The sequence below is a fragment of the Eleutherodactylus coqui genome, chromosome 13, assembly GCF_035609145.1.
Source record: "Eleutherodactylus coqui strain aEleCoq1 chromosome 13, aEleCoq1.hap1, whole genome shotgun sequence".
In the NCBI taxonomy this organism is placed as follows: domain Eukaryota; kingdom Metazoa; phylum Chordata; class Amphibia; order Anura; family Eleutherodactylidae; genus Eleutherodactylus; species Eleutherodactylus coqui.
In genome coordinates, this window is record NC_089849.1 from 121,539,828 (window position 1) to 121,551,377 (window position 11,550).

The 11,550-nt window shown below is 48.2% G+C and overlaps 1 protein-coding gene across 1 annotated transcript in view; it reads right to left on the bottom strand.

The window, feature by feature from the left end:
- LOC136588109 (gastrula zinc finger protein XlCGF53.1-like) overlaps window positions 1-11,112 on the bottom strand; it is a 32,272-nt gene extending 21,160 nt beyond the window's left edge. The window contains exon 1 of the mRNA XM_066587078.1: window positions 11,012-11,112. The gene's annotated coding sequence lies outside the window, so the exon portion shown is untranslated. The remainder of the gene's footprint in view (window positions 1-11,011) is intronic.
- Between the last annotated feature and the right edge of the window lie 438 nt (window positions 11,113-11,550).

The window sequence follows — 11,550 nt, forward strand, 5'->3', positions numbered from 1 at the left end:
TGAAATCTGGCCTAAAAAAGTTGGACATTTTTGGGTAAGGCTTACTGTCAGCTCCTTAAAACAGTTCTTTTATCCTCCAACAAGACATTCCTATTAACCTTTTCTGTAGTTCTATTCAGCATCCAGTCATTATATCCCCAATCCTTTAGTAGCTTCAGCAACTGTATATTCTTTTTTAGGGAACACATATGCTTGGCTCTAATTAATTTTACGGGTATCTCTTCAATGGTTTGACACAGGTGACAACTTTTGGCTTGTAGAATAGTAAAAAAGGAAGTTTCCACTTTAAAAAAGTGTTTTTATTCACACGGTGAGATGAAGAAAGGATACAGTAACATCATCTGACTGGCCGGTGAACTTCAAGTTCTATCAGTTATCATTGAGACAATACACAAAATCCTGCGTGGGAGCCTCACTGTGATCCCATGTAATAAGGATATCGTCCATACCACACTATCTGAGTGTTACGTGGGTGAGAATGAGAGTAAATACATTGGTCCTCCCAGAGATGCAACTTGAAGCTCCTGGGCCCCAACGCAAAACCTATAATAGCACCCCAACTGCAATGCTTTATTCATAGTACTGGGCTCTCTATATGGAGAAGAGAGGCCTTATGGGCCCCCTGAGGCTCCTGGGCCCGGGTGTAACCACATCCCTTATATTTATGCCAGTGGTTCCTCCCATCAAGCCATGACATTACCTAGCGCCAGGGAGAATCTCCACCCCATGGGTACCATACGCTACTTTCCTGAAAAGCTTCTCAGGAGGGGCGGCCAGACCGACTCATGCATGACGTACTCCAGAAACCAGCGGAAATTATATCTACTCCAGCTCCTAGCTGACTCCCGTTTCTATAGAGGGAATGCCTGAGTTGTGCCTCTTCAGATATTAGGTGCACTGTGCGCCAACAGGGACAGTAGGAAGTAAAACTTACAGCACCCAGCCTGAACAAGCAGACATGCTGCCCCATCTGCGCCACCACGCATCCTCTGTCAGAGGTCCTACATCTTAACAAATGTTCGTCTAATCATGGTAATCCCTCTGACAGAGATCAGGATAAATGGAGACATGAGTTGTGGTGGATGCTGAGGGGGTCTCTGTGTTCCGGCTGGGTACTAACTTCTACTTTATGCATTATGTACACACTGTGGCTTCTGAGCTTCTTATGGTCTGCAAAGACAAGGCTGCTTTCACATCTGCATTAGAACCTCCGTTCGGATCCGGCACAAAATACCGGAAGACAAAGTCCTGCATGTAGTGCTTCTTGGTCCGGACAGCTGAGCAGAGACTAATCGGACCCCATTAAACTGCCTGCTTACTTGAACGGAGGTGGAGGCCGAAGCGATCCCCACCTCCTTTAGCCAAGCGATCTTCTCTGCTGTGTAAGAGTGTACACACACGATATCACATGAAGCTTGCGGCAGAAATGTTGTACGTGTTCATATGTGGTAAATGAATTCCACCTTTTTCATTACAACCATGTGCAGTTGCCAGAGTACAGATTTCCCCTCCAATGTGAACTACTATCCTTAGGATAGGTCATCAGTAAAAGACTGGGGTCTGAAGCAAATGGGCGTCCCAGAACATACTGGACAGCTTATAAGGTCGCTTTACAACAACCAAGAAGCAACAGTCAGGACAGCTTATGGAAACACGGATTGGTTCAGAATCGAGAAAGGCCTACGGCACGGCTGCATTCTATCCCCAGCCTTTTCAATCTGTACGCAGAAACGCTCATGACGTGATGTAATTTGGACGAATTAGAAATTGGAGTCAAAATCGGTTGCAGAAATGTCAACAACCTCCGATATGCAGATGAAACCACCCTGCTGGCGGAAAGGGAAAGGGACCTGGAATACCTTATCGAACGAGTGCAAAAGGAAAGCGAACGCATGGGACTGGACCTCAACAGCAAGAAAAAGAAAGTCATGACCGCGGTAGACAACGGTACAGTGAACATAGAAATTAACAATGAAGGAGTCTAGTCGGTCCAAGATCTCATCTTCCTTGGATCCAAAAATCGATTACAACAGGCATTCGGGACCTGAGATCAAGAGACTGGTCACACTTGGTAGGAATGCAATACAAGGAATGAAAAAGATCTGGAAAAGCAAGGATATTAGCATTGCAACAAAAACCAGACTGGTCAATGCAATAGTCTATCCCATAACGATGTACGGCTGCGAAAGTTGGACGCTCAGAAAAACAGACAGAAGATAGCGTGAACGGACGGCTTCAATTGACTGCAATGGAAGCCGGACGCGCGTACACCCGCGGCAAATAGAGCATGCCGCGGGTGAGAACGGGAGATCTCACGGTGCGGAATTGAGCTATTAGGTTCAATAGAAGGGGCAAGTCAGGTCCTCGGTTGTTACTTACAGCCAAGGACCCCGAGGAGAAGGCAGAACAATTTTTTAACCTCCTCTGCCTTTTACTTTACAGGCTACATAGCACTCAATAGTATTATTGTAGCTTGACGCCACCAGGAAGTACTGGTGGAGCCAAGATTGACAGTGGGGGTGATGCCCCCTTTACATGATTGGCTGCACAGCTGGCCTGCAGGTCCTGGCAGCCCACTAAGGAAGGCTTTTTTTGACCAGCATACAGTGGCCCCGGCTGCAGCCACGCAGCCCCAGCTGGAAGGCCATTCCCTGGCTGCATGACATAAGCAGGCCCCTCTCACCCCGATGTAATTTTCTCATCGCCGGCGGCAGCATACACAAGGCGCACCCCCCAATGTCATTTTCCCCTCACAGACGGCAGCAGGGAGGCCACAGCACCAGGGGGAGACACTGTGATAGCCGTTGGCCACAGACTGCGGCACCACAGCAGGGATCCCACTGCGCTGAGGGACAGCAGCAGGAGTGTCTGTGGCAGCGGCACATGGGCAGTAACTGTGCACGGGGGACGGGGCGTGACAACAGAGCTGAGAGGCGCCAGGCTGGACGTAGCAGGCAGCCGGGACGTAACACAGCCGCCGGCCGGGACGGAGGCCTCATCCTTTGGGCCGCCAGGAGCCATCCCAGAGAAGCGGCATGGGACCGAGCAGTGAGAATCACAGGTGCAGCGTGTGCATTGCTTTTTGCTGGCCCTGCTGGCTTAGAGTGAGGGACACCTTTCTTTTCAGCCTTCGATTATAAACTGTAAAGGCTGACATGTTCCAGCTGTAACATTCCAACATTTACTGCTCATAATCTAAGCCTAAGTGGAAAACAAACCCTCACCCTAAGGCAGCAGGGCCGGCAAAAAGCAATGCACATGCTGCTAGGATCTTCAAGGCTTGACCCTATCGGGAGCTAGGGGTGTGACAGGGGCAAACCCCTAGCTTCCGGTGGCGTCAAGATACAATAATACCGCACTCAATGAGTGGTATGTAGTAAAGGGAGAAAGTGGAAGTGTTACTTCTGCTAGTCGACCCGGCAATCACCTGACCACTGGGTGCTTCCTGGCACAGCAGAGCCGTAGGGTCCTAGCAGACCCAGATCAGCTCTGTTAGTGACTATTGTCACTACAGAGGGATGTTTTTCCCTGTAACTGGAGCTCCTATGGATTCCCCAGCTACAGTGGAAAAGCATGAAAATTACAAAAATAAAAAAAAGTAATTTGAATGAACCCCAGAGGTGTTAGATTAGATGTTAAAAAAAGTTCCAAAAATAAGTTAAAAATTACAGAATAAAATAAGAATATATACATAAAAAAAGCCGACACCAACCAAAATGGTCACCATATGCACCCTGTAATCCCAAACTATACAAATTATATATCAATACGTCTGAAACCAAATGAGGAACCCATTCCTGTACTTTATTTTAGCGTAAATATACTAATTTAAAAAAATTAACGAAAAATTTTTTTTTAGCTTTTTACCTGTAACTAAGAAAACAGAAAAGATGTCAGTGAAAATGTGTTATAAAAAAATAGCCCTATGTGTCACGGGAAGAAACAAAACGCATCAAAAATAATTTTGGAAGTTGAAGAAAAAAAATATAGGAAAGTAAAACCACCACATGGGTAAATCCCTAAAAAGTGGCACTTTAGGACCGAAACAGCTGGATGCTTAAGGGGTTAAAGCAGTGATTCTCAGCCTTCTTACTACAGGGGAGCCTCATGTTCTCATTCCTGGGGAAGCCTAGTGCCATTCCTGTTTGACAGAAAGCTTTGGGCAAGTAAAGCGTTCTAGAACTCCTGTCCACCACCAGAATCTAGTGTAGAGCATCTCTGAAATCAACTGCCTTCCGCATGATAGAAGTGACAGATCTTGTTGGGAACAGACAGAGCACGGCTGCCAGAAGCACCAGGGTCATGGGAACACCAGATACCAAACACTGGCATAAACAATCTTAAAATGACATTTTTGAATCAAGACTGAAACACTATCTTTTCTCCTTAGGGAGAGCAACTAGATGGTGAGTGAGGAGACTTAAAAGGCCATCCATGCTCCTCTGGGTAATATGCAAATAAGGAAGATGGAACAATACCTCCACAGTGCCACACACTGGAAGGCAGCATTCCTTCAAGTCAATGTTAGACTCTTTATACAAGCCTTGTAACAAATGCTTTCAATTCCCGGTCATTGTTACAAGGCTTGTATAAAGAGTCTAATGTTGACTTGAAGGAATGCGGTCTTCCAATAGGTGGCATTGTGGAGGTATTATTCAATCTGTCTTATTTGAATCAGGACTATCCCTCTACTTATATTGCTGATCAAATCACCAGAACCACCACCATACCCAAAAGTCAACTGCTTCAATACAGAGAAAAAGCAAAAGATCATTTACCTCTGGTGGCAACCTACCATCCACAGCTAGAGGTCTCAAGGACACCTGTAAGGAACTCCATCATACCCTACACAAGGACAACTGTATTAAGCTCATCTTCCCGGACCCTCCCCATTCCATTACAGACAACCTCCAAAGTTTAAAAAAACATGATTCATTGCCCTCTAAGGGTCCTCTTACCCAGGATGACTTATCGGGCGCAGATTGACAGTCGTCTCAGCAATGATCATTCCCGATGCTTCTACATAGGAATGATCATCACTCACCATTCACAGTAAACAGACAGTTGTTCATGGAGGATGACTGCCTATATTCACGGGCCGATAACACACGAAAAAGGGACTTATCTCTAAAACGTGAGAAGATACAAAACCAATTCTCATAATAGACACACAGAAGGACTATAAGACCCCTGGTGGTCCTCCATCATGTGCACCACATGTCCTGCTGGGGGATTTCATGTTGGACAAACTTAAAGCAAAGATGACTTATCTTTCAACTGTGCAGAAGAAAGACTCACTTAACCGCAGTTAAACCTTTCTGTAGTCCAGCACACACAACATATGAAAGTACATTAAAAGGTCATTTCAAATCCCCAAAAGGAGAATCTACGAATACAAATTTATGCTATCTTGGCACAACATAACAGAACTTTATAAAACACTTTACGTTGGTTTCTGGCATTAAAAAAAGGTCACACATTTTTGCGCATTTAGGGAAAGAAATGTGATTTTTTTTTTGGCCCCAGACCAAAAGATTTTTGTATAGTTTATGTCAGAAACTGGCGCAAATTACTACAGAAACATACGCCAAGTCGGACCTTGTGTGCATTTCTGTTTAGGAGCAAAGAGTTGCTGAAGACACACCGTGCGGCCGGGGAAATTCGAGGTCACTACTAGAGGAAACAATTGTGTACCTCTAGTAGTGACCTACAACAGTCACAGCTAGAGGTACTAAGGAAAACCGCAAAGAAACTCCATCATACCTACACAAGGATGACCGTCTGAAAACCATATTCCCTGACCCTCCCTTTCTGTGTTAAAGGCAAACCTCCAAATTTGAGGAACTGTATAGTCAGGAGTGCATTCATAGAATCATAGACTGGTAAAGTTGGAAGGGACCTCCTGGGTCATCGGGTCCAACCGCCTGCTCAGTGCAGGATCACTAAATCATCCCATTGCTCTGACACACAAAAAGAAACATATCCCTGTAATGTAAGGAGCTGTAAGACCTGCTGACATGTACGGACCACGGACAGTATACATATATACACACAACAGGGCTATAAGATCCCAGGAACATTCACGTGTTCCACGTCTGATGTTGTGGACCTGATCCTGTGCAGTAAATGTTCTGTTGGGGGGTTTATGTTGGAGAATCAGGACTGAGATCTCATTGCCACACAATTATAGAAAAACAGAATTACCTGCGGCGAAGCATTGTTCTAGTCATGGACACAACATACAAAAGTTATTATAATTAAAGGCAATTTCAAATCTCAACCTCACAGAAGAATTTGGGAATACAAGTTTATAACCATCCTTGATGCTCTCAAGAATGGATTGAACCTCGGAGGGGGCTTCTTGAATTAATGGAGAATATGAGAGATCTGGAGCGGAGATAACACTCTGGCCTGGTGACCCCCTAACACTAATTTAGAGACCATAAAACTTTCACATCTCTCATCAGTGGACTAATTGAGTATTTACTGCTCTGCTCATCCTTTTCTGGTATTTTCTAAGTGCAAATTAACCATGTCTGCGCCCTTTCATCAGTGCATGTATATATAAATACCTTATCAGATTAATTTAAATTAGCCTGAGGAAAGACCCTGAGTAGGTTGGAAAGCTCATTATAACTTCATGCATTTTTGTTAGCCCTTAAAAAAAGTTATCATATTTACTAGATTACTTGGTTTCTCTTACTGAAAACCAATCACATTTTGCTCTACTGGCGACACCGTACCAAACCTTTTTCATTTTACTTCAGTCCGTGAATATACAATGTGTTCACAGGCCAAAAACACTGTGGCCTTGCGTTTTTCTGCCCATCGTCAGTCTTTTTACGCGTAAGAGGAACACACAAAATCTCAATGATTTTAAGGGTAAATACACAGGTTTCTGCGTATTTGTGCACGCCCATTCATTTCAATGAGCTTCTATGATGCGTAATATGCATCAAGATAGTACATGCCATGTACTATTCCACACAATCGCACATTGCGTGGAAATATATGCTCAAGTGAACTAACCTATTGAAATCAATAGCTTATATTCACTGCGTATTACTTGCGCAAAAAATATCTGTGCAATTTTCACCTTTTTTTATGACCGTGTGAATGGACCCCTATTGCTGGGGGTCCTGATGGCGGGGACCCTTAGGGACCACAGTTCCCCACACTGAATGGAGTAGCAGTGCACGTGTGACGACTCCTCCTTTTACTTTGATGTGACAGACAGCCGAGTGGTGCTTCGGGGGACCCTTCAGCATCATTTTTTTGTGTGTTTACCTTGCCCGCAGTAAGACTTTCACCAGCAACGTAACAAGTTTTAGTGTAACCATCATCTGATGATGTTTGGATGACTAGTGGCCAATATGAACTAAAATGTTTTGCAACAAAGCCAAGGTAACAAGTGTTCGGCACTCAGTCCGTGGCTGTTCAGCCATCAGCCTAGTTCGGTGTACCACATGTGTATGCCCATCGTAACACATTTCTAAACTTTTTTTTCCCTTCGGACAGTTCTATCAATGTGGTGGGTCTCCAGAAGAAGAGCTGGTCTCTCCACCCTAGCTAATACCTAGGGATCCTCAACGGTATTTCCTCTCCTATTCTAGGAGACGCTACAGGAGGAGATTCGACATCGTACCAATGGTTTACCCATCTCTGAGCTAGCACTCCCATTACAAACATGTTACAGTCTTACTGGTTTCCATTGCCAAGTAAAGTCAACATATGCGTCCTCCCATACTCGGACATATCCCAACATGTGTCACACAAGATGGAAAAAAAAAGTACACGTCTGATGCGCGACCCTGCCATCACCACAGTCTCCCAAGTTAAACTATATATATCATTTTTGTATCTTATGAAACTGTAGTCCTTGCCAAAATTCAAGCCAAGCCAAGGGTGGACACAGCTGCAGTTCAGAGTTCTTAGCTGTGTCAATGGCCCCTTCATTTTACTGGCATTTCTCAGTTGCACCATTTCAATTTTGTCTTTTAAAAGGGTTTTAAGGAAACTGCAGGATTCTGCAATACGGTCAAGATCAAAACGCTAGTGAATGTGACAGCGCTTGACTTAAGCGTTTTCATGCTACTCCAAAACCGTGGTAAACTGAGAAAGCTCTCTCTGGCGCGCCTACGCCCCCCGCAGAATTCCTTTACAGCTGACCATCGCCCATGAAAAAAAACAAGTGGATGTAGAAGTTAGTGTTGTGTGACGGCTACAATCAGTTGTGTAGTATGGAAGGTTCTGCACAAGCATAAGAGCATCCCAATGTGGTCGATTCTGGTGGATGTGTTGTCCCAGCTCCTAACTGCTGGCCAACAAAAAGGTTATTACAGAGTTACCTAAAGCTACCCTTTACCTAGTTAGATGAAACTTCAGATCTCGGCACTCTCAGCTCTCATCTACTGGGAATGGGTTTTTCTCAACAATGCCTTCACTTAATAAGGAGCACAAAAACTTGACAGGAAAAAAAGTGTCTACCAACCAAAAACATCTTTCAACTTGGTTAACCAGGAATGTTTTGTTGGCATTATTGCTTTACCAGGGTCATCGTTCTATCCTGGAAGAGTTTCTTTTATCCAAAAGTGTCCCCGAGAATGCCTTCTCCCAACTAGGAACACCTTGTCATGATAAGGAATACCCTTATGTAGCCTTCTCCCAACTAGGAACACCTTGTCATGATAATGAATACCCTTATGTAGCCTTCTCCCAACTAGGAACACCTTGTCATGATAATGAATACCCTTATGTAGCCCAGGCCATCTAATCCTAATTTAGAAGAAGATATAAGGTTCCCTCCAACTTCTCTTACTTAGGGATCCACTGTTCTAACCAGGAGTTATCAGAACACTCCAGTTAAGAAGGCCAAGCCAGATGGACTATCCTCTCTCCGACTATCATCCATTACGGTCCATAAACACCTTCTTGGATAAAACCCTCCACTGCTTCTGAAATATTACAAGAGCGAGCAGTATTCCTACGTCTGTGGAAAACGGGGTACCTGAGTCTGTAGGGACGACACGATGTATACGGGGGCCGTGGCAGACCGTATATATAGCATAAGGGTACACCGATGATAAGATGAACGGCTGGCGGCGCTGTCATGTGCCATACTGAGCAGAGATCAATAGCGACCGGATACACTTCAGTCAGCACTAGTGAAAAATATATACACCTCTCATGCAGTCTTCCATCCGTTGTTGCCCCTCCTCTGTCCCCCGTGGACCTGATCGCTCCTCCCTCCCCCCGTGGCCTCAGTCGCCCCTTTGGTCCCTCCTGCGTCTCCAGTTGTCCCTCCTCCATCCCCCCGGTGGCCCCACAGTTGTCCCTCTGGTCCCTCCTCCGTCCCCCCGGTTGCCCCACAGTCGTCCCTCTGGTCTCCCCTCCGTCCCCCTGGTTGCCCCACAGTCGTCCCTCCTCCGTCCCCCCAGTGGCCCCACATTCGTCCCTCTGGTCCCTCCTCCGTCCCCACAGTTGTCCCTCTGGTCCCTCCTCCGGACCCCCTGTGGCCCCACAGTCGTCCCTCTGGTCCCTCCCCCCGTCCCCCCCTGTGGCCCCACAGTCGTCCCTCCCCCGTCCCCCCTGTGGCCTCACAGTCGTCCCTCTGGTCCCTCCCCTGTGGCCCCACAGTCGTCCCTCTGGTCCCTCCCCTGTGGCCCCACAGTCGTCCCTCTGGTCTCCCCTCCGTCCCCCTGGTTGCCCCACAGTCGTCCCTCCGCCGTCCCCCCAGTGGCCCCACATTCGTCCCTCTGGTCCCTCCTCCGTCCCCACAGTTGTCCCTCTGGTCCCTCCTCCGGACCCCCTGTGGCCCCACAGTCGTCCCTCTGGTGCCTTCCCCATCGCCCCCTAGTCGTCCCTCTGGTCCCTCCTCTAACCCCCCTGTGGCCCCACAGTCGTCCCTATGGTCCCTCCTCCGTCCCCCTGTGGCCCCACAGTCGTCCCTCTGGTCCCTCCTCCGTGTCCCCCTGTGGCCCCACAGTCGTCCCTATGGTCCCTCCTCCGTCCCCCTGTGGCCCCACAGTCGTCCCTCTGGTCCCTCCTCCGTGTCCCCCTGTGGCCCCACAGTCGTCCCTCTGGTCCCTCCTCCATGCCCGTCACCCGCCCCAGTCGTTCCTGTCACCCGTCCCACTCCTCCCTTCCCCCGATCTAGTTGCCCCTCTTGTCCCTCCTCCGTACCCCCGTGGCCCCACAGTCATCCCTCTGGTCCCTCCTCCGTGTCCCCCTGTGGCCCCACAGTCGTCCCTCTGGTCCCTCCTCCATGCCCGTCACCCGCCCCAGTCGTTCCTGTCACCCGTCCCACTCCTCCCTTCCCCCGATCTAGTTGCCCCTCTGGTCCCTCCTCCGTACCCCCGTGGCCCCACAGTCGTCCCTCTGGTCCCTCCTCCCTGTGGCCCCACAGTCGTCCCTGTCACCCGCCCCACTCCTCCCTTCCCCCGACACTCTAGTTGCCCCTCTGTCGCCCTGTAATTTGCTTTAATAAGCTGACTATATTAATCCAATAACTGTGTTCTCACTGTATTGTGGAGGACATCTTGTATATTGCTCCATCACGATGGAAGTCGGATCCTAAATCTCCATATTCTGATTTTTGCGCTGATATATTTATGAAAACTACGGCAGCATATAGATATATGCAGAAACGGTATCTCCAACACAAAGACGTGGAAGTGAAGCGTCCCATGGAGGAAGCCGATGGTATGTCTGCCACGCATCTGCTGGGGGTCCACGTGAAGAAGTAACATGTCCCTTCTTCATGTGATTCCACATGTGGACCCACAGCAGAGTACATGGCAGCAACACCAGGGATCTTTGTTGCGGGTTCAGAGGCAGAATCCGCATGGGAAACCCAGGTCAGCCCCCACCGTGTGAACAGACCCCGAGTGCACAAAGTTGGGAGGTATGAAGATATAAAGGCTACATGTCCCCCTCCGTGCCCCCTCCACACCAGACATGCACTGTGCTCGTCTCCATGGCGTCCCCTGCAGCCCTAGAGGCCGCGTCTCACCTGTCAGGCGCAGACAACACTGGGGGTTACATGCACAGGGAGCTCGGGCTCATTCCACCCTCACTAAATGTAAACTCCCAACAACATGTCGGCTCTTTATTAGGTCATCTGCACGTACAGTCAGCACTAGAGGGAGTGACGAGGCGGCCTGACGCGTCCTCGGCCGGCAGCCATGTTTCCGTAGCCCATACGGACGTGTTGCACTCACAGTAAAAATGGCCACCGCTCTCCGGAGGGAGGAGCTTCCTGTTAGTACATAATGGCTGAAGAGCGATAGGGGAAGAGGAGGGCGGCTTGTACGACATATCCGTACGCATTACACATACATGGACGTTGTGTACTCAGTAAGACCAACCCGTCACTGTGGTGTGGTGGACCAGGGGGCGCTAATACTACAAGTCTAGGCCACTGTGTGTCGTACAGGACTGTGGTGACGAGGGCCGCCGTGTGTGGTATGGGACCGTGGTGTGCGGTGACGAGGGCCGCCGTGTGCGGTACGGGACCGTGGTGTGCGGTGACGAGGGCCGCCGTGTGCGGTA